The following is a 21,089-nucleotide window of genomic DNA, read 5'->3' on the forward strand; positions in this document are numbered from 1 at the left end:
TCATTCTGATGTCAGTCTGTTCCCTGCATCCCAATCAGATACAGAGTTGGAGATCCACAGTTTTTGAGGAATTACAGTGAAATGACCAGGAATCACCTGCCAGCAGCACCTGGGAGCACATCCCCCTTACTCAGTGACAGTGGGACGTGTCCTTGCTGCTCTCCCTGAACCCCAAACCCACCTAATAAATGCAATAAGCCAGGCAAAGGCATCAGTAGCAAGTGCTGACACAGTGGAACACCCCTGGGGATGGAGCAGGGGATCCTGTTACCCCCTGTCCAGCTGCACAGAATGGATGTTAACCCTTTCAAAGCTCTCCTGGTGAGCTGAGAAAGGCAGGGAAGTGCTGCTGACATCCCTGAGGTTTGGCTTTAAAAGATTTTTGTGTCAGTGCAGAAGGGCCACAGGGAAGTCCAAGTGGCTCAGCAGATCTTGGGGATGGCCAAGGGTGGTGAGGACAGGGCTGAGTTCAATCTGCCACAGGCAAAAATTTTTGGGGCTATGCTTTCATGTCCTCACAGCCTTGATTTCCAGCCTGCTCTTTATCTGGGGCTCTTCAACATCTCTCATGTCCTTACAGGCACATCTCACTCCAAGAAGCAACTCAGTTCTTCTCCTAAAAAGAAGAAAAATCCATTTGCATCAATGCAGGACTGCCTTCTGTCTCTGCTGAACCCCACACACCCACAAACGTTGCCATGCACCACTTACTTTGCACGAGAAAAGGGGATATTACATCTCCAGGTTATTTCCCCAGTACTTTTATTGTTCAGCCCACTACAGGAAGGGTTCAGGGAGTATATCCAGAAAGATGTTTTTGTTCCCCCACCATGGGTTTCAGTCCCAAGACTGCCAATTAAATTATCCCATAAATCCTCCATTATAGGTAGTAAAACCTAATTTTAGATTTCCTGCCCGCTCTAGTGTCCTGCCTGATTGCTACCAGTTGGAGAGAGGCTCAACTTGTTAAGCAGACAATTGCAGTGAATTGACTGTTTCTTTCTGTGCCACATGTGGAGACCTTTTTAATATCTGGCATTTGGTCATAATTCTCCCTGGTTATTTTCTACCTTTTAGTAGCTCAAATGTTGGAGGTTTTTTTGTTGGGTTGGTTTTTGAGTTTTTTTTATTGGGGTTGAAAAATAGACATTTATTTTTTCTGTTGTCAAAATGTTTGTGAGGGGAAAGCTTGCTATGCTGTGGATAAGGAACAATGTTATTCTGACTTCACCACTAAAATATTAATAGTTTAAAATAATTTTTTATATAGTTCTGTCTAACAGCACTATGTTAATAGAGCTAACACACTGTAAGCAGAAAATGTCTCAGATTATCTGAATATTTTTTCATTCTTGTTCAAATACAAATACATTTAGCTGCGCTGTTGATTTTCTCGAGGGCAACTTCTGCTAACCAAATTCTTACGAAAGAGCATTCATTTCATTTTAAATACAGTCTTACTAAAAATTCCTATTTTACTCTGAGTGTAAATTACCTCTTTGCTTGGTATTTTTCTTCCTAAGATTTACTGAGGGCAACTAAGATAAATTTGTCATAAAAAGTGGGTTTATCAGGTGAATAAAGTGTAGGTGCCTTGCTCTTTGGACAGAGAGATGTTTATGTCTGAATATCCCTTTGTCTCTGAGATTGAAATAAATTCACAAATCTGTGAGGAAAACTGGAGCCTAAAACACTATGACAAATTCTTAATTTTTTGTTTCGTTTTATTTTTGTTTTTGTTTCTTGAGAAAAGACTTGTTGTTAACAAGAAGACTTGTTGTTGTTAATCTGGCAAAATTCCTGGCCAAATCACAGCTGTGGATGCTGTGGAGGTACCTGTGGATATCTTGTACCTCCACAAAGCGCTGCCTGTATTTCCTGCTTGGATAAACTGGAGATGCTTTAACAACTCTGTGTCAGACCAGGAAGGTGTGTGACAGTCAGGAAAGGACTTTTCCATCCCCAGAGTACAGTGGCAGGAAGATTCATCCAAAATACTGGATGTGCATCATCTTAGAGGTGTTTGCAAGAGGGAAAAGTACTGCTAAGACATCATAGGAGTAAATGCTGCTTCTCATGGAATCATGGAATGGTTTGGGTTGGAAGGGACCTTAAAAATCATCCAATTCCATCCCTGTCATGGCAGGGACACCTCCCACTGTCCCAGGCTGCTCCAAGCCCCCGTGTCCAACCTGGCCCTGGGCACTGCCAGGGATCCAGGGGCAGCCCCAGCTGCTCTGGGCACCTGTGCCAGGGCCTGCCCTCCCTCCCAGGGGATAATTTTTTCCTAATATCCAAACTAACCCTACTCTCTGTCAACTTAAAGCCATTCATATCATCTCACTCTAAAGTAACACAGAGGCTGTTCCAGGAATTTGCTTGAGATCCATCTTGAGCTCCATCACTTTTAGCATCATAGGATAATTAAGATTGGATAAGACCTCCAAGAGAAGTCCAGCTGCTAACCCAGCACCACAAAACCAAGTGCCACCTCCACCACCTTGCTGAACACTTCCAGGGATGATTGTTCCACCATCCTGTTCTCACGCCTGACCACCTTTTCAGTGAAGAATTTTATTTTCTAATTGTGGATTTCTCTCTTGGAGTTCCTATAGGTCAGGGTGACCCCAAAAGAGATCAAAAAGAGTTTTTGCTTCCCCAGCCCGAATGCAGCCAAAGAAGGAACCCAGAATGCTTCAGGTTGTGTTTTCAAGGTTGTTTATTTCTTCTTACCTATAATATTTTCTCTCTGACCTACCATGGTTCACCTAGTACAGAAGCCATGGCAGTCTGGCCTCAAGTCCTGGGCAGCTCCCACATTATATACTCAAAACTACGTGTGTATGTTTACAATTTCTTTACCAGTTCCCATCATCTATGCTAGACAGTGAATCTCTACCTTAAATCAATAGAAAAATGCCACCATCACACCAAAACATGGAGGACAAGATGAAGGAGAAAAAGGCTAAGACACGCCCAAATCCCTCCACCTTGTCCCCTGAACCCCTTAAAAACCCAAAAATTCTACTTTTCCACCCTGTGTTAGTTCAGATATCACACTAATAAACCCCTTGTGACTTGCAATTCCTCATACAAAGCTGACAGCTTTCCACAGGCTAAAATTGAAGCCACAGCTGTTTTTGACTTCTTGCCAGGGTCTGAGGACAGCCAGAGGGATGTCCTGGACACCTAATATCCAATCTAAACCTTTGCTGGTGTAATTTGAGGCCTTTTCCTCTTGTCCTGCTGAAGTCCTTGCCTTGCCCAGCTAAACTTCAGTTGAACCTGCTGGTGACAGCCCCAGCACGTGGTGGTGGTGCTCAGAGGGTGGCAGGAACTTGTCACTTAGGAAATGTCTGTCCTTGCTGATGGGCAGGACCGTGGGCACAGGAAGGGTTTTGTTCAGATGGACAAATCCATGTTTTCTAGTGATTTTTGAGCCCCTCTCAGCAGTGCTGCCCTGTGTGGATTCTCTGAGGTGCTGCTTTGCAGCTTTCCCCTCAGTAGGGCACCAACTCTATTTCCTTGCCCCACTCAGCTGTTTGCTCCCCTCAATCTTGATGGAATATAATCTTTTCAAGTCTATGAAACCCACGTAAATTTGGGCAAAACCAGGCAATGACTCCTAAGCTGATGGAAGAAAAGGTCAAGGAATACTCCTGTGTGTGGTATCTCAAGTCTTATTCCTTGAAGAATGAGGCTAAAAATGGAACCCTTGTGTTCTCCTTGCTAAAGGGATCTTCTCCACCTTGCTTTGTTTATTGTACTGTGTCTCAGTGTGGGGAAATTATCATTTCTTGAGTGGTGCCTGAAGCACTGTATAAAAAATAAAACAGACATAAAACTAACAAAGAATGGAGGAAAGGAATTTAGGCCTCCCAGTCACAGCACTGTGCCTGTAATGGTTGATGAAATGTTATATGCATGTTTTCAGTTGTGTTATTTGTCCAGTTTAGGAACCTGGAAATATGAGGAATGATCACATCAGTGCTCAGGACTGAGAACAGGCAGAAAGTAGGAAATAATCTGTGTTTTCTGTACAAGTTAAGTACCAGAGTGACAGGCAGGGCCTTTTGGGGTGCAGAGCTCTGGGAAATGTTGCTGAGTTTCTTGGATGTATTTGACTTCAGGATTCAGTAGAATTGTGAATAATCAACATTTCAGATCCCCAAAGACAGTGCCTATAAAAGAAGCCTTGAAATGTGACTTTAATGCATGTTTGTTGTACTCTAAATTTCTAATTGAGATGCAGCAAGAACTCTAGGATCATAGAATGGTTTGGGTTGGAAGGAACCTTGCAGATCATCTCATCCCAATCTCGTGCCATGGCAGGGACACCTCCCACTGTCCCAGGCTGCTCCAAACCCCAGTGTCCAACCTGGCCCTGGGCACTGCCAGGGATCCAGGGGTGTTGTAAATGCAGGTGAACCCAATGGGAAGAAATGACAATGTCTGACTCAATTCAGAAGTCTGAATGATTTCTTTATTTTAACTATGCTAAAATACATTCATATACTATATAAAGGAAGATACTAAAACTACATACTCCTTTCTCTGACTCTAACACAACTCGTGACCCTCTTTGAGAGCCCAGCCCCAGGTGGGTTGGATTGGCCATCAGGCTCAAACAATCCTCACCAGAATCCTACCAAGCAATCACCCCAGGGAAACAATTCTCCAAACACATTCCACACGGGAAAAACAAGGAGCAGAAATAGAAATTGTTTTCTCTTTTATTTCTCTCTGTGCACCTCTATGAAAAATCCTGAGAGGGAGAGAAATGTGCTTGCCACACAGGGGCAGCCCCAGCTGCTCTGGGCACCCTGTGCCAGGGCCTGCCCAATCTCAATCTCCCAGGGAACAATTCCTTCCAATATCTGACCCAAATTTCCCCTCTTTCAGTATGAAGCCATTTCTCCTTGCCCTGTCACTCCAGTTTCTGATGAATTGTCCCTCTCCAGCTTCCCCATATTCCCTTCAAACCCTGGAAGCTGCTCTGAGGTCTCCACACAACCTACTCTTCTCCAGGCTGAGCAGCCCCAACCTTCCCATCCTGTGTCCATAGGGAAGGTGCTCCTTATCAACCCTTTATCAACCTCATGGCCCTTTTTGGGACTTGTTCCAACATTTTCCTGTCCTTATGAAGGGCACAAGAATGGCCCTTCTTGTGAATGACATGGAAAAAATGAACCCAATTTGATACCCATCCCAGTAAGGCTGAGAGCTCTACACTGATTGATTGCACTGGGCACTTTCGTGCTTATCTCATTTAAAAATATTTGCTTTTTACACCGAGCTGAGAATTTTGCTGAATATCCAATATCTTGCAGGGGAATGCTCTTAATTCCAGGTATCCGGCTTCAGAATTTGAACAAGGCTTGTGTCAAGCCTGTGCTGTCTTGAATATGCTACTGTTACCAGAAAGAAAAAGTCTCTCTGGTATGCTAAGAACAGGGGACATGCTGGGGTTTGCAATTTTAGCATTACAGATTCTTTATTATTAATAGATTAGCGGGGATTTTTCCAAAGACTCCTATGAGTCAGAAGAGTTCCTGTTACTAAATTTCATATATTCATTTATTTATACAACTATACATGAGGACTTATGGTCTTTTCAGCCCCGAAAGAGCCAATGTACTGTAAGTGTAAATGCAGTTTATTGAGTCCTGGAAATCATAAATATCTCCTTTAACATCTGATTTATCTTGAACTATGTGCATTGAAAGAAGTGTCTCAGCATAGGAAAGAAGGGGCATTTGCTGCTCTTTTGGACAGCCTGTGTATTCATACCTAGAGCAAAACTTTGGCAGAGAGTGGTTAGAATTAAGCTGTCACCACCAGGCCAATTTTATTTTATATTCTGTGAGGTTACATGAGTTTTATAGGTTCATTTATTTTCCTGATTAATAGTCCAGTCCTGCTCCTGACAACATCTCCCATTTTTTTTTTCATTCCTGTGGCTTCCCCAAGAGGAGCAGAAGAGATAAAGTCTTGGGCAGAGGGAAATGTGAGGAGAGGAATTTCAAGGGAGGAAATTCTCCCTCCCAGCTTTAATTTGCCTGGACTTTGTGACAACGTTGTGGGTTTGTACCATGGAGAAATTGTCCAGACAGGTCACAGCAATGCAAGTCCTCAGTGTACAAGGGAGCCAGCTCCAGACAGCAACTCATGGAGCCTCTGCCATGCTGGTAAATCATGGAATTATGGAAAGGTTTGGGTTGGAAGGACCTTAAACATCATCCAGTTCCATCCCCCTGCCAAGGCCAGCGACACCTTCACTAGACCAGGTTGTTCAGAGCCTCATGCAACCTGGAAAAAAATCATTATATCTCAGATATATATATATATGATACATCATATCAGATTATATATATACATATATATATATATATATATATTTTTTATATATAAAGATAATTATACTATCTTTTCTTTTCCTTGCTGTCTCACCAGTCCTGAAGTGAAGTAACTGGTAGATACTGTTTACATGGAAACCAAAGCTGATTAGGGAATGCCTCTATTTTATTACCTTCAACAATAATAAAATAGAGAAAACTGAGAACATTCTCAATAATTGAATGACTGTAATAGAGTGTTCTCAACAAAATGATATTCTGTGCTTCATTTTCCAGAAATGAATATGGTACATCAAGGCATGCAGGTGATGGTGATAAAGTTAGGAGAATTGTACCATAAAAGTGGAAAATGCAATGACAATATAAAAAAAAAAAAAATCAGATGAAAAAATATTTTGGGTTAAAATGATCAACTAACCTGGGCCTGCCATAAAATATTCCAAGATAAAAGAGGATTTAAAAGGTCATAGGTGTCATTATAACCTTTGGGCAACCTGGGCATCCCAGCCTGTGTGTGCTGCTGTTACTTTATTCCTGCAGTGAACTGAAGACTGGCACAAAGCAGGATATTAGTTACACAACTTGATTTTCTGACAAAACATAATGTTTATTCTGCTTTTCTTTTGCCATTATCTCTTGTTCTTTCCTGTGGAAAGCAACATTTCAGAAACAAGCTGTGTCCTTGCCTGTACATTCCTTCATATATGAAGATTTTTCCCTTTTATTTGCCTTTTACCTGATGACTGTGTTAGAGGCAGCCTGTGTCCTGAGGGAATGTTAGATGACCAGGAAATCTGGCTATGAAATTGCTCCCAGAGTGATTTTTTTTTTCCCCAGAGGTTGTGGAAGATAACATTTTTGCATGGTGGGTGAACTGATTACCTGTTAATTTGTATGACTGTGTGCAGGAAGAGATATTTGGCTGGTGAGGCATCACCTGTGCTGGTTTCCAACAAGCTTCTGGTACCTCATCTCTTGCTTTAAACCTGTAGTTCCAAATCCTTTGATACTCAATTACCACAAGTATCCCATTTTTCCATAGTTGAGATGAGAAGGGGGAGTATTTACAAGTGTAGGAAATTCTTTGTGAAGAGTTCTTGCTCCTAAGCCCAAATTATTTTTAAATTAATTTCATTTGTTTCGCAGACACTGTGGCTGTCCATAATTGTGCTTTAAAACACTTAGAGTAGTAGTTTTGGGGTTTTTAAAAATAAAGCCTTTAATCACAGGGTGGAAATACCTGGGAAATAGGATGCGTCCATTCTAGTCCCTGCTAGGATTTTAACATCATCTGCTTCCATCTTGCTCACTTTTGGTTTCAGAGGATGGGAGTGTGCTTGTGTTTTTTTGGCAAATATCTTTGGTTGGATTGTCCTGCCTCAAAGCCAAGCTCCAGAAAGAATTCCTTGGACTCTACAGGAGTGATCCCACAGTTTGCAATAGAAGATTTGCTGTTTATCCCTGTGGAAGGGATTTTAAGCTAAGGCAATGCAAATTTAGCTGCAGAACAATTGCAGATCCCAAGAAACTTTTATGTTGAGGGCAACGCCCATTTTCAGCCCCAGTGTGAGGAACAGAAGGCATCAATTAAATCAATTTTACTCAGGGCTGAAAGTTCATATGCAGACCCTTCCTCTAGTTAACAGCATGACTGGAGAGGAGAAAGTGTACTTTGCAGCTATACATTAAATATTTACCTCCTTAAAAATGTCACTTCATTTTTTCTTTATATTCCATGGCAAGAATTCCATGGGGAGAGAGGTTTCTAGATTAGGGAGAGAAGCTGCCCAAATGGAGCTATGATCCAAGCTGGGGATTTGGTTGCTGTTTGAAAAGTCTTTTTCTCCCCCCGTTTAGTAGCTGTGATCCTGGCAGGGATGTGGGGTTTTGTGGCAGATGGTTGTTATACACACTGAAAGGACTGTATCCTTCCAATATGCTCCATAAGCCATTAAATGCTGTAAAAGCCTGGCAAAGTTTATAGTTTGCATCCTGCCATTAGAGTTCCCTCTGAAGTCTGTCTGAGGGATGTAATTCCACTCTAATTAAAGCTATTCCCTTTTTCCAAATGTGAAACCGGCCTAATTAATGACTAATTGTTTCACAAATATAAACGAGGCCTAATTGTTCCTTACCCCCTGACTACATGCCCTGCTTACTCCCAGAACTGCTGTGAAGGTTTTTTATCTCCATTAAACTCCCCCTGCAGCCAGTGGAAAAGGGAAGATATTTGGAGCATGCCATTCTTCTGTGGATGGTGAGCATGGTCTCCCTGAGGGGGGATTTTTGTGGGTCCCCAGCTGCCCTCCAGACCTCAGAAGTGGGATGAAGATTGTCAAATCCTTTGCTTTGTGCAGTTCTGGAAGGACCAGCTTGTCTCCTCCTGCCTTTCTGCCAGGAGAGGGGGGAAAAGGATGTTGGGAGCAGCAAGATGGAGTGAATGGAGGATCTGTAATATCTGAGATGAGTCAGGCACCTGCTCCAAGCAGTTCTGTGAGGAAGCACATGAATTATACACAGCCCATTGTGGAAACACTCTTAAAAGTGAACTTCCAAGTCGCTTTGTTACAAAATTGTGCCACATTGCAACTGCAATCATCAGACAGTGAGTGGAAGTGGCAGTACTGATTTGTTCTTATCATCCCAGCTCTATTTCATTAGCACAAGGCTAAGTCAAAGCTTGGAGTGGTGAGGACAGTAATTTACTTTTTTATTTCTACTGAAAAGGCAGAGTCACTGCTGTTAGAGATTGAGGATTGACTTTTATACACACCTGGAACATTAAAAAGTGGAAGAAATTAGATTTGTGTTTAAAGGAAATATTTTGCGTCACTAAGTTCTTTGAAATTGGAGATTGCTTTTTTCCTTCTTCTAGGGCTACATTTGTTCAAGGGACAGCAAGACTGATGTTACATAAATCTTTATCTACATACTAACTTGCCTAATACAAGATCTTTAATGATGACATACCTGAGTTTTTCTAATAGTTAATAACTTCAGGGAACCCAAACCAAAGTTTTAGAGCTTCATCAAGGCTTTGAATCCTGTTAAAGCTGTGATCATACATTAGTTCTGACATATCAAGTCAGTAGTTTGAAGAATTGATGAGGCCACCATGGCCACATGCCAATTTTTTTTAATGTACTGGTGGATGGCAAAAATATATTTTAACATGTAGCCGATAGGAGATACCTATTTGGTCCTCAGAAATGGAGCATAACCTAAGTACCTATTTTAATTGGTTCATATGCTCTTGAAATAATGCCTTCACTTGTAACACCACACAATGTGCAGATATCCCCACAGAGAGGGACATTAAATCTCATTTTCTAGCTGTTCCAAATTGCTACAACAGTCAGGTAGTAGCCAGTGCAGCAGTGAGGAAAGAGGTCAAAAGCATGAATGAAAAAAGTCCAAAGTTTGCAGAATAGACAAAAAAATTACTATTATTATTATTATTACTATTATTATTATTATTATTACTATTATTACCATCCTTGGCTGTGTAATGGGGAGGTGCAGAGAAGACAGAGCTACACTTCTCTCAGAGGAGAGCAGAGTCCAAAGGGCTGCAGTTTAACTTCCAACAGTGGAAATTGTGACTAGGAATAGGAATAAAAACCAGATTGCTCCAAGGGTGGCCACAGCTGGAACAGGTGGCCAAAGCAGTGGTGTAATTCATGGAATCACCACAGAATCATGGAATGGTTTGGGTTGGAAGAGACCTTAAAATTCATCCACTGCCACCCCTGCCATGGCAGGGACACCTTCCACTGTCCCAGGCTACTCCAACCCCAGTGTCCAACCTGGCCCTGGAATTCTATTCCAGCCTCTCCCCACTCTCCCAAGGAGGAATTTCTTCCTAATTCCCCTTCTAACCCTCCCACGTGTCAGCTTGAAGCCATTCCCCCTTGTTCTGTCACTGCTGTTGGAACTGGTCAGAATGAGCACAGGAGGGTTTTGGAATTAAAAAAATGCTGAATTGTTTTTGGATTAAACATTTTTCAGCTCTTGTGGAGTATAGGGATGGGAGTGAGACCTGGAAATTGAGAATGTTTTAGACATCAAAAGTAAAAAAAAAAAAATGTTAGTAGTTCCTAGGTAATAATGAGAGCTGGGGAAATGTCCTTCCAAGGTATAGTGGGAGCTGGGGAAATACCCAGGTGAGGGCAAAAGGAAAAAAAGAATGGGAACTACTTGTAGTATTAAAACATACTGATTGATCTTGCATACAGTTGCATCTTTGGGGAAGAGGGGCTGAAACACAACCAAAAAAATGCATGGAAGTGCATAATTTTTTTCCTTAAACTCAACCTCTGCAGTCAGGTTTGGAACCACCATAAAATCTCAACATTATTATGTGTCTATGTCCCATATTTTCTTTTAGCAGGCAAATTTGAGATGGGATCTATTGCTTTGGAGGGGGAAAACAAAGGAAACATATTGGTTATGAAAGTACTGGAAGAATCTAAACAATTTCAGGTTGGGTCTGTTGTGTCAAAGAATCCAGTACATGGCTGGGCCAAAATAAAGGGTGGATGCCCAGCTTGGGGTGCAGTGTCTTATATTCCTGTGGCAAAATTCCCATGCAGTGTCACAGCCCTCAAATACCATCCTAAATACACCAGTTTCATGGGGCAAGGCATTATTTGTGTTTCCCCTGCTAAATGAACAATTGGAATGATTCCTGCCTCTGAAACATCCCTCTATTTTTCTGCTGGTGGTAGGAATTAGTGATTTTCTGCATCAGAATTCCTGGCTGGAAGAATTGCTGCTTCCTTCCAGGCATGAGCCCTTCAGCAGTGGGTGAAACACGTGTGTGTGCCCGTGCAGTGGTTGGAGTCTGATCCTTAGTGGCTGAAATCTGTGCTAGTTTTGCTCTTTGTCAGCACTGGGATGGAGCCCTGTGCTTGCTGGGTGTTTGTGAGCCCTCGTGGAAGGCATTTATTGTCATAAATGGAGGAGCATCAGGAACCCTGGCCCTGTTTCTGCAGCAATGGCTCAGCCCATCTGTAGGCCGTATGTCAATAAAAACAGCTAATTACAGAATAACTAAATATAAAAGGCCCCACTGCTTAAGAAAACCCTCCTGTATCCCATTCCTGAGCTTCCTATTACATCTATGGAAAGTCTGGATAGTATTTGTTCCATTAAACCCTGATTTTGAATTCAAGCTAAGCAAGAAGGAAACTGCAGCCTATTCCTTGCAAAGTTCTATTCATTCTTGCACGGAGAAGTTGGAGAAGCTGTGGATATTCCATCCCTGGCAGTGCCCAAGGCCAGGCTGGACAGGGCTTGGAGCAGCCTGGGATAGTGGAAGGTGTCCCTCCCTACCCATGGCAGGGGATGGAACTGGATGAATTTTAAGGTCCTTCCAGCCCAAACCATTTTGGGATTCTGGTATTCCATGTCTTTAGACTTTACAACTATTCCCATTTGATTTGGGGGAACTGTTTCTGAAATGGTTGCATCTATATCTCTTTTCCATGCTGGGACCTTCCCAGGTTCTGCTGGAAAAGAGGGACTGAAACCTGCCTTAACCCTGGAATCACTTTTCTCCTCCATCTGGAAATAAATATTAATAAAATATTAACTATTTTATTAACTATAATAACTATAATATAGTTATTATAGTTAATAAAATAGTTAATATTTCTTTTTCACTTATCCACCTGCAAAACCCTCTGTGCTGTTTTTTTGCCTTTTTTTTTTTTTCCTGCAGCTTTTTTGCCTGCTGTCAGTTCAGGTTGGGTGAACTAAATGCGTTCCTCTTCCTTCTGTTTTTAGTGTGTGAGGAGGAACAAAGGCATTTCCCTTGCCATATAAATAGAAATAATGAGGGTTTTTTTCAGTGTGATTTTTTTTAATTTGAATTTATAAGTAAAACTTGTATTTTTGCTTAAAAACTTGCTTTTCAGGTTCAGTAATATATTACAAATTTAATACTACTGCTTTACACTCACTATTAGCAAATACATTTAGATCCTTAAAATATTATTTTTCTAAACATTGGACTTTACAGTTTCATGGATGACAGGTCCATGTTTCATCTAGCAAAGTATTTCAAAATCCAGATGCTGAAAAAAGGAGCCTAAAATTATGCATTCAGTCAGTATAAGCTATTTATAGACATTCTTCAAATGCATTAGAAATAAAAAAATAAAAACAAATCTGTGAAGACCACAAATCAAAGCATTATTGGAACTGACTTATATCCTTCCAAGGAACTTTCTTATTAAGAACGTGGCATATTTCTATTTTTGTGATGTATTTTTATTGATAATGTGAGATTCAAGCTGCAGTGGAGGTGCCAGTCTTTCTGATCTCTATATTTCAACCTTTTTTGCAGGTCAACACTTCATGGAAGTCACTTATTTCTTAAATACCTTGTGTTTATACAGCTGTTCTCTTTTTTTTCCTTCTGCTTTCCAACATCAGTGAAAGCGTCACAAGTAAAAAGAGAAATAATAAAAAAAAAAGTATTTTGTGCCAAAGATGTTCAAAAGGAGTAACAAAGCTTTTAGTGACAGAAAGGAGGATTAGTCTGAAGAACTTCAGAGGGTGTTTAGTTTTGTTCTGTGGTCAGATGATTATTTCCACTGGAAGCTGGCTGTATTTACTAATATCCTGAAGAAGGATCACCACAAGTATTTACATTTTGTCTTAAGAATACTTTAAGGAAAAAAAATGGTGTTGCCAGTCATGTTGTTTGTGTTAATGTTCCCTGTGAAGGGTGGAGCTTCAAAACAACAGAAGAACCCTGCAGAGGGATTGGGAAGGATCTTCCACACTTCTGTCTTGTTTATCCTTCCACAGAGGACTTTTCATCCCTCCTGATACCCCACAAACCATCCCGGTCCTTCTGCCAGTGCAGGGGACACCCAGACCTGCCAGGAGGAGGGAAAAGGTGCCACAAATGCCTCTGGAGACAAAGCTGTGCTGAGGACACCTCAGCCAAGTGTTGTTTCACTTCCACTGATGTGCTGATGCCTCAGGTTTAGCTTTTCTATATTTCAGATTCTGTGCTGCTTTAGTCTGTGGGTCTGGGCTTCACATGATGGGATGCTGAGCTCTGCGCACAGAGCAGAGACAAAACAATTCCTGCTCCAGCTGGGCACCAAGGACAAATGATCCAAACCTCAGCCCAGGAGCACAAACAGCGTGGGCTGGAGAGAGAAAAACAAGCAGGGTGGGACTGATGGGCTGGAGCTGGAATGGGACAATGAACTCCAAGGTGCCAATGGAGCAGAACTGATCCCAGGGAGAGCCCCGGGAGCGCTCGTGCATTTTGGGACCATTTTGGGTCATTTGGGTGCAGCCCTGGCTGGGCTCTGGTGCTGCCCAAGGTGGATCCATGGAGGAGATCCTTGAATAAATCCCTGCTTTATTCTGTAGCTCTGTTCTAGGTTATCCTTCCCAATGCTTCAGTGCTTGGCTTCTTTTTGGGGAAGTTTCTTCATATGGGAGAATTTTCACACTCCCTGGAGCACCTTAGGTCCAGCTTAACTTCTCTTCTTTTAGGTCATGGCTGGGGTGTGCAGGTCGAGGCTGGGAAACAACATCAATTTATCATGGAACCTTGGAAAGGTGTGGGTTGGAAGGGACCATCAAGATCATCCTGTTCCAACCCCTGCCATGGGCAGGGACATTTTTTATACACCAGATTTCTCCAAGCCCCTGGCCTTGAACACTTCCAGAAATGGACTTTTCTTGGGATAGATTCCAGGGTGTTCACTGGAGCTGCCTCATGGGTGACTCCTCCACTCTGCAACCCCTGGACCAACAAAAGTGACTCCATAAGCAGAGGAACAAACAATTATATATATATATATATATATATATATATATATATATATATATTTCATTAAAACAGTGATTTTCCTCATTAGAATAAGAAGCATCCCCAGAAACCAGGGGGAAGAAAAAGGAGAACAACTTTCCAGGGCAGATTACAGAAACATTTGTTGCATCCCTAAAAGTGAGTGCTTGCATGCAACAGATTCAGTGCCAGTACATTCTGTTCCTGAACAACATATACATTTCTTGAATATGACAACTGAAGAAATTTATTGAAAGCAGAGAAAATGTTAGCTTTTTTTTTCCTTGCTCATGTATTTCTAAACTATCATTATACTTTAGGTCTCCCTAAAATGAAGATTCTCCAAATTTTAGATACTGTTTTTCATTGTAACAATTCAGGAATTTTCTGGGTTTGACAGAACTGTTGGATGATCTGCAGTAAATAATATACAGGTCTAATGTACTCAGTAATTACTGAAAGTGCATGGTGTATGTAATTTCTAATTATGCAAATTTAGTCAAGTAGTTATCCTCGAAAAAGCTGTGAGGTTAATCATGACTTTTTCTAATTACTACTGTTTGCTTACGTCTGTGCCATCAACTTGTACTCCATGCTTAAATGTGGTTGCAAGTATGAATTGCTGCATGTGCTGTGAAAGTTGTCCTCATTCTGTACTCCCATTTTCCACAGGGTTATTAGAAACAGATCTTCTGTAAACAAAATTAAAACTAGAGGCAGAGGTATCTGACAGCTAAAGAGCCCCTAGAGGATCTAGTCCAAACTTCTGTATATCAGCTGTGTTTCAGGTTCACAGAGGAACCTTCCTGGTCTGGAAAATTCAGGAATTAGGAATGCATAATGCCTGCATTGGCCAATCCAGTAATCTTTCTTTTAAAAATAGCATTAAAGTCCAAGAAGCACAAGCCAAGAAAGGTTGAAGGAGCTGATAACACCCACCTTGGGATGGTGATAAGAGAGCCCTGAGACCTGCAGAGCTGCTCCAGCCCTGCCCCAGCCCAGGAGGAGCTGGAGCTGCTGCAGAGAGCCCAGAGGAGGCTCCAGGATGAGCAGAGGGATGGAGCAGCTCTGCTGGCAGGAAAGGCTGGCACAGCTGGGATTGTTCACCTGCACAGGAGAAGCTTTGGGCTGAGCTCAGGGTGGCCTGGCAGGGCCTGGAGGAGCCCCAGGAAAGCTGGAGAGAGACAATTTCCAGGGATGGAGGGACAGGACACAGGGAATGGCTCCCACTGCCAGAGGGCAGGGCTGGGTGGGAGATTGGGAACTGGGAATTGTTCCCTGGAAGGGTGGGCAGGGGCTGGGATGGAATTCCCAGAGCAGCTGGGGCTGCCCCTGGATCCCTGGCAGTGCCCAAGGCCAGGTTGGACACTGGGGCTGGAGCAGCCTGGCACAGTGGAAGGTGTCCCTGCCATGGCAGGGATGGCACTGGGTGATTTTTCAGGACCTTCTAACCCCAACCTTTCTGTGATTCCATGATTTTATATGTAATTTGTTACTATTGAATTAGATCTTGTTGTTTCACTTTCTAAAACATTTTTTTTTTGCTTTTATCTTTCAAAAGGAGGTATGAGTTTTCCTTACCTCAAAGTAATTAGTCATTCATTATTTTGCTAACAGTTTGTGTATCTTTCCTCACATGTAATTTTAAGTGCAACACCAGGTAAAATGTTTGAAACAAGCTTGGACTTTAACCAGTGGAATGAATATAAACTAGAAACTGCTCTTTGTCACTGTATATCTCCCCTGGTGTCATCCTGCTTTTCCACAATGTGATATTTTTCTTTGGAAAGTTGTATTTCAGTAGAGAACGACAGTCCATAATTACAACCTGTAGTCAGGAATAACGTGGTGGGGCTGGGTGGCGCACACCTTCAGCCAAGCTGGGACTTGAGCTGAGTTTGAATAATTAAACACAGAAATCTGCCAGAGCAGCTCTAGCATGGGACAGAAAGGTGGGAAATTTCACTGGATCTCAGAACTTTGTTGGTGACCTCTGTGATTTTGCACTTGGAAGGGCACAAAATCTTGAATTCTTGCCTCAGCTCTCCCCTTGGCATCCCATGTGTGTGTCCAAATATCATGCAACAGGATAAGCATCGGGGAGTAATCATTATCAAACACCCCAGCCTGGAATTAAGACACACAGTCAAAACCTTGAGCTGTGGAAAGTGGTTGGTGCAGTTAAATGTGTCAGACGTGACTCAAAAGTCTCCTTCCTTTCTGAAGATATTACTTCATTCATGTTAACCACATTTGTAAGTGGCCTGGGCTGAAGAGATAGAGTTTGGGGAATTCCAACCTCTTTTATGTGCAGTTGGGAGATTCAGGAATGGCTGCTCTGCATTCCACATTGATATATAATCCTCATTATGGCTTTGAATAAGAACATGGTAATTCGCCAGAAAAATAAATAAAACAAGTTATTGGTCAGAGGCGTACTATATAGGGAGTACTAATAAAACCAAATATTTTTGGCTGTAGTTTAAAGTTCCTACTGTAAATGAGCTAATTTAGGGCCGTATCCTGCCCTGAGATCATGGGCTGGAATGTGAGATAAGCAGTAGCTGCACAGACACTTTTGGGTGGCAGCACAGAAACGTGACTTCTCCATCCTTCAACCACGGGGAGAGGGAATTTCTGTAGGAGAACTGACCCTTCCAAGAACAATGCACTCAGAAGAAAATCCATGTTCAGTGTCAGTGAACTCCAGCAGGGCTGGACACAGACACAGATGGCAGAGATGCTCTCAGATTGCTGCATCCCTTTGTCCCCACAGACTTTGGGGACATGGGAGTGATGCTGTCAGCCCAGAGCCAGCTAAACCCTGGCCAGCTGTGCTTTTCCAGCAGGTGCTGATGGTGCCTTGTCCCTCACTTACTGACTTGGTGATATTCCAGGTGGGGGGTCATGGTCAGCTTGAACCCACAGCTGCTTCAACAGGGGCAGCTCTTACCTGCCTGCAGCCCTGAGCTCCCTCTGCCTTGTCCTGAGGTCTCCAGGGCCACCAGGAACTTCTGCATTCCAGCTGGAAGGGAATCCCACCAGAAAAGGGTGGGATTGCTGGATTGCTGCCAGCTAGACCAGCATTGATGACCTGAGTGACAGAAATAGAGTTAACCTTGTGTGAGGGAGAGAACTCGTCAGCATGGCCATGAAACCAAATCCTTGGGAGGATTTCAGGAGGAAGGCTGGGTGGGGGAGTTTTCCTTATTTCCAGAAAAAAAAATCTAAAAAAAATTAAAAAAAAAATAATATGGAGATTTAGAATCTCTTCCATAAAGACACACTGAGAAAATTTGGGCTCTTCAGCCTGGAGAAGGGAAAACTTCATGGTTAAGAGAACCTTCAGTGCCTAAAGGAGCTCCAAGAGAGCTGAAGAGGAACTTTTCACAAGGACATTAGGGGACAGGACACAGGGAATGGCTCCCACTGCCAGAGATCAGGGTTAGGTGGGATATTAGGAAAAAAATTCTTCCCTGTGAGGGTGGGCAGGCCCTGGCACAGGGTGGGCAGAGTAGGTGTGGCTGCCCCTGGGTCCCTGGCAATGCCCAAGGCCAGGCTGGACACTGGGGCTTGGAGCAGTCTGGGACAGTGGGAGTTGTCCCTGCCATGGCAAGGGTGGAACTGGATGGGCTTTAGTGTCCCTTCCAACCCAATTTTTCTATAAGTCCATGATTAACTTCTGGAGGTGTTTCATGAAAGTGAAAAATCTGGTGATTTATTTTGCTGCCAGAATTGAAACCAATCCCACTCAGCTTTTATTTCTCCCACTGATTTTCTTAAATAAATTATGCCATATATTAATAAAAAAAATCCTTCATTCAAACTATCAGGGGATGTAATTTGAAAATTGTCAGTGAGTTATACTTCTGTTTAAATTGTTCTTAAAGAACTAAGCACATCAGACAGTGCACAACACAACCAGTGGGTTCTGTCCTGTGAGGTCAGGGTGAGTACAAAAAGTTATGGAAAAGTTATGGAAAGTTGAAGAAACTTCCTGGCTTGGCACATCTTTTTGTATTTTGGTTCTCTTGTCCTTTACTGTTGTTTTATTTGTGGTTTTCACCTGCAGTCAAATCTGACCCTAACAGCAGATACTGACAGCATGTGAACAGCCTGGGCAGTAGCATTTCTTCAGGGTGCATTTCTTGATCTTCCATCAAGGTTTTATTATTGAGGCTGTTAAAATACTGAGAGGTTACAGTGAAAGAAGAAATAATAATTTAAAAAAAAAAAAAAAAACCAAAAATTGAAATGGTTCTACCCAACCACAAGTTAAACATAAAAGCTTTGAGCTCGTGTCATGCAGCTCTGCTGTATCATAGCTGCCTGCCAGTGGAAGAGTTGTGGTGTGTCACACTTATCTGCTTTAAAAATGTGAATTACAAACATTTCTGTGGCCTTTCTTCCCTGGACACTGCTGGAGTCTGCACTTGGAGCCATTTTTTCCAGAAATCCATGCCTGCAGGCACCGAGGGGCAGCCCTTGGCTTCTTGGCAAGCCCCAGGTGCCAGCAGGAGCTGCAGCACTTTCTTCTAAACCTGGAGATATTAGAGAAGGGAAGGCACAAACTTACAGTACCATGCTGGCAGGGAAGTTATTTTGTTTGCTTAACAGTTCCCAAATTGCAGGCTTGTAAGGATCTTCCGCTCCTGAGTTTTGCCCACATCAAGAAAGGCAGGGTGGGTGATTTATTTATTTCAGTTTATTCAGTAGATGAGGATTTCATCTCTTATTTCTTGTTCTTGTTAAAGAAACTAATTTAAAAAAAGTTAATAACAATGTAATAATTTCAGTAAAGCCCTATGGTATGAATAAAGCAGCAGCACGGGGCAATAAGTGCACTCTGGTTTTCTTAGTGCATCCTTGAATGTGTAGGCTAATTCTAAAGTGCAGCAAGCCTAAATTTGGTTTAAATTCACTACACGAGGGCTCCCATCATAACTGGAGTTATTTTAGGGGTCCAGAAAGGCTGAAATTCACATGTAGCATATTTATCTACCTAAGAAGTGCAGCTCTAACCTGCAGCAACAGGAACTTATGCTGTTTCTGCACATCATTGAGAGCAGGTTTATAATGCTCTGCCTTTGGAATATCCCAGATTTTCTCTCTGGTACATACACACTGTTTTACCAGTGCTGGTAGGACCTAGGCAGACAAAAAGAGATTTCCTGACAAAACAATCCAGCAAGGGATGTCTCAAAAGTTTTCCAACAGCTGAAAACCATCAGTTCTTTAAAAATATGTGACCAGTCCAGTTGCATGACAGCGTGAGGGGGTCTGAAAGTCCTGCTGGCACTGACTTGGGATATTCTGCATAGCTGCTCAGGGATTCACCTCCTGTGAGTAATGGTAAACATCCCGAGTCATGCTGGTAGAAATTTGGTGTGATGCCAGCGTGGTTATTCAGCACAGCAGAGTGTGCACCCCTGTGTGTGTGTGCCAGCCCCAGTGCTGGGTGCTGGCGCAGGAAAGGGGGCTTTGTGTTTGATTGTTCTGTCAGTGGCACTCAGAGCTGCTCTCCTGGCTGATATCCACATCCCAGGCAGCAGGGACACAGGATTCCTTGGAGAGAGCCTGCAGGCAGAGCTGTGTCTGCCAGGCAGCCTGTGCTTGGATCACCATTTAATCTTCTCCTTGCTTTGGAGCACCAGGAGTCAGGCCCAGCCATTCTGGCACCTCGTTTGCTGTTGATTAAACATCAGCCAGAATTGTTCATCAGCCAGAATTGGCTACAACTGTGGCTGTAGTCTGACTATTGTTCCCTGTGCAGACAAGTACCTCTAGCTTGGAAATAAAAGGCTAAAGAGGGTAAAAAGAGGCTCAAGGGAGCCTCTGCAACTCCCTGACAGGAGGGTGCAGCCACAGCAGGGTCGGGCTCTGCTCCAGGGAACAGGGACAGGACAAGGGGAAACGGCCTCAGGCTGGGCCAGGGCAGGCTCAGCTGGGACAGCAGCAGGAATTTCCCCATGGAAAGGGTGCTCGGGCCCTGGCAGGGGCTGCCCAGGGAGCTTTGCAGTGCCCATCCCTGCAGGTGTCCCCTGGAGGTGGCACTCAGAGCTCTGTGACAAGGTGGGCATCGGGCACAGCTTGGCCTCAGTGACCTTGCAGGGCTTTTCCAGCCTCAGTGATCCTCTTATTTGTGATTTGGGCCACGCTGATTCCTGGCAAAGAGCAGCACAGGCTGTGTTTCTGTTTGTTGCCACCCTGCTCTGCTCCATGTGGGCTGGAGTATTGTGAATGCAGGTGAACCCAATGGGAAGAAATGATGATGTCTGACTCAATTCAGAAGGCTGAATGATTTCTTTATTTTAACTATGTTAAAATACATTAATATACTATATAAAAAGATACTAAAACTACATACTACTTTCTCTGACTCACTCCCAACTCGTGACCCTCTCTGAGTCCAGCCCCAGGTGGGTTGGATTGGCCACCAGGCTCAAACAATCCTCACCAGAATCCAACCAAGCAATCACCCCAGGGAAACAATTCTCCAAACACATTCCATATAGGAAAAGCAAGGAGCAGAAATAAAAATTGTTTTCTCTTTCATTTCTCTCTGTGCACCTCTGTGAAAAATCCTGAGAGGCAGAGAAATGCTGGAGTTTGGCCTGGAGCCCTTTTCTGTCAGCCTCGCTCACTGCCCGGTCATCCCTTTGGTGCAGGGTTTAGGACACATCCAGAGGAACCTGCTGGGGTTTTTAGGTGAGCACAGCATGCCAAGTTACTGAAAATGCACCTAATGTGAGGAAATGCATGAGAGAGGTTTGTATTCAGCCCCCATATAAAGGGGACGTTCAGCCTCAGTAAGTTGGCAATACATGTGTCCATTAAAAAGTTTGCTCCTCTTGATACATCTATAGAAAAGAAAGAACAATGCAATCCCATCTGGTGAGCTGTAGATCTGTACA

Source organism: Lonchura striata, chromosome 2 (assembly GCF_046129695.1).
Source record: "Lonchura striata isolate bLonStr1 chromosome 2, bLonStr1.mat, whole genome shotgun sequence".
NCBI classification, from domain to species: Eukaryota; Metazoa; Chordata; class Aves; order Passeriformes; family Estrildidae; genus Lonchura; species Lonchura striata.